General features: G+C 39.3%; 1 non-coding gene across 1 annotated transcript; it reads left to right on the top strand.

Moving 5' to 3' along the window:
- The first annotated feature begins 272 nt into the window (after window positions 1–272).
- LOC130832162 (small nucleolar RNA SNORA54) lies at window positions 273–395 on the top strand. The gene has a single exon (XR_009048239.1). It is a non-coding gene; the product is annotated as a small nucleolar RNA SNORA54 (small nucleolar RNA).
- Window positions 396–2965: the final 2570 nt, after the last annotated feature.

The following is a 2965-nucleotide window of genomic DNA, read 5'->3' as shown; positions in this document are numbered from 1 at the left end:
TTGTAACCCGGGGAGAACCAGGACCATATGACCACTCCATTCCTGGAGTTTTGAAAGCCAGGAGCAGTGACTGCACACAGGGCCTTAGCACGGACGCTGGAGTCTGGCCAAATTCTGGTTAACACCCTTGGTCATTTAAGAAACCTCCCCAGTAAAGAGAAGAAAAAAAAGCCTGGGAAGGTAACCCCCAAATTTGTTTAGGACAAAATTGTTTCCTTAGAGAGCAAGCATGTTTTAACTCAGAAGTTTTTAAAATTCAAAGCAGGAGTGTTGAGCACTGTTCGTGACCTGCTGGTCTGCCTGTGGCTGGCGGGTTCCATTCCAGTGCCACAGCAGTTCCAGCGCCATGCAACTGACTGCCTGGTGGCTCTCGGTTTCTGGTCTAGGAGACAAAGTGGAAAAAAGAAAAAGAAAGAAAGAAAGAAAAAAAGTAGGAGTGTTTAAAAAAGAATCATATTGGTAGCATTGGTATTTTCATATCAGGGAATTCTTTGAATATTTGGTATCTTAATTTTGTAACGTTGAAGAGAATTTGTCTTCTGTAGGAACAGTTCAACCTTGTAATCTTAGTTTAAAATGGGAACTGAGTGATTCATGAGGCTTGTGATCTTAAATGGAAATTTTATAAAATTAACATACACGGTTAAAACATTTAGGAGCACTTAGGATTCACCATACTTAGAAGTTTAATTTATTAGATTTATAAGAATGTAAGTAGCTGGGAGGTTTTTGTTTATTACATCAGTCAAATGAGGTGCTTAAATAGGAAAGAGAACATAGTAAATTTATAACTGCAATTTAAAATGTTTAAAGGAAATTAATTAACAAAGTTTATAAATGGAATCAACCATGAATCAAAGTCTCCCTTAAAGTGGTTCTTAAAATGTGTTAGACTTACACATAGAATAATGAGATTTATAAGCTAAATGTAAAAGTTTAATTTAGAAGCAGGTTTTTAAATTTGGGTCTTTAAGGAGAAACAGTAGAACATAGTGGTCAGGAGCTTGGTTGCTGAAACCAAGCTGCCAGGGTTTAAAACCAGCACTGCCATTGAATTGCTGTGTGATCCTGGGCAGGTAGAGTCACTTGGCTGCGCCTCAGTATTCTCACCTGTAAAATGGGCATGCTGACATTAATAGCAGAATATTAATAGAGCATTAAATAAGATAATAGATGTAAGCTCTTAGAATAATCCCTGCTGTATAATAAGCATTCACTGAATATTAGCATTCATTACTAATAAATTGAAAATCTTATTTCCTAAACAAAACCTGAAACAGTCTTTTCTGCATACAAAATCCACCTACCTATGATAACATCAAAAGACACAGTGACATGCATGTATATATAAGGTGCTTCTGACACAGCCCAAATAAGTCCTTTGAAAAGTGAAAAAATTCAGTCAGTTAAGCATTTTTTCCCCTCTTAGTTCTAAGTATTTGGCACTAAGTTGCCTCTCCTGTCTGGGCTGGTCAAGTCAGAAGTACTGATTTAGGTGGCACCATCTCCATGTGTGGCTCCAGTCCCTGTGTCTGTTCCAGTGACATCTGTGAGCCTCAGGCATTTCCGTCAGGACCTCGGCCAGAAGCAGAACATTGTGTTAGCACTTCATTAGCGCACAGTCATGTCTGGTAGCTAATGATGCAGGAGTTATGTAATGACTCAAAATCATGTGGATTTGAGATCCCTTTCTTTTTTTGCATAAAAAAATTATTGTAGGACTTTCCTGGTGGCACAGTGGTTAAAAATCCACCTGCCAATGCAGGGGACATGGGTTCGAGCCCTGCTCCCGAAGATCCCACATGCTGAGGAGCAACTAAGCCCGCTCACCACAACTACTGAGCCCACATGCCACAACTACTGAAGCACGCACACCTAGAGTCTGTGCTCTGTAACAAGAGAAGCCACCACAATGGGAAACCCGCACACTGCAACAAAGAGTAGCCCCCACTTGCCGCAACTAGAGAAAGCCCTCTCGCAGCAATGAAGACCCAACACAGCCAAAAATAAAATAAATTAAATAAATAAATAAATTTATTTTAAAAAAATTACTGTATTGTGAACATTTCCAAATACACTTAAATGTTAAAAAGGATAGAAGTTTTGTCTTCAGTAATGGTAGACTAGATAATTCAGACGAAACTTCTCACTTAGAGAAGCTGGACATAACCTAAAATATACAAGTCTGAGGTATTGGAGGGCTAACAGGACATTGAAGAATCATGATGCCAAGATCCAGTAGAAGAAGGAAGTCTTAAAAGTTGTGCCTGGCACTGGGGGGTCGGGGAGAGGGCTAGTTTGTCCGTAGAAGTACCTGCTTGTTTCAAGAGAAAGAGGCCATGAAGCTGAGTACAGCATATACAGCTGGGAGGTAAAATCTGGGGGCACAGCAAGGAAGGGGAATTGCTAAACCCCATCCCATGTTACAGTGAGGACCCAAAGGGCTAAACCCCAGAAGTAAGGGTGACACAAATATATACAATGCCTTGTGGCGATTGAACACTTGAAGAAAAATGAGGCAGAGAAACTTTTATTACTAGATATCAAGATGTATAAAGCTAGGATAACTAAGACAGTGTGGAACTGGCAAAAAGATAGACAAATAGGCCAAGCAACAAGATGGGAAGCTTAGAAACAAATACACATATGCCGACACTGCAGTTTTTACAAAGATGGCACTGCAGACCCAGGGCAAGGATGTCCGGTTTTTTTGTTTGTTTGTTTTTTAAATATCTGGTGATGCAGGAAACCTTGACAACTAAGCAAAAAAGAAAATCAGTTCCAGGTGGATCATGGGAACCTAAATGTGAAACCAAAAAACTCCCAAAAGATACCGTAGAAAAATAACTTCATGATTTTAGCATAGGCAAAGATTTCTTAAACAGGATACCCAGATTATACCACGAAACAAAAGATTAATAAATTAGGCTGTGTTAAAATTTAGAAGTTCTACTTATCAAAAGAC

The sequence above is a fragment of the Hippopotamus amphibius genome, chromosome 11 (assembly GCF_030028045.1).
Source record: "Hippopotamus amphibius kiboko isolate mHipAmp2 chromosome 11, mHipAmp2.hap2, whole genome shotgun sequence".
NCBI classification, from domain to species: Eukaryota; Metazoa; Chordata; class Mammalia; order Artiodactyla; family Hippopotamidae; genus Hippopotamus; species Hippopotamus amphibius.
Note: the sequence above shows the minus strand (reverse complement) of the source record. Positions and strands in the feature narration are given on the sequence as shown.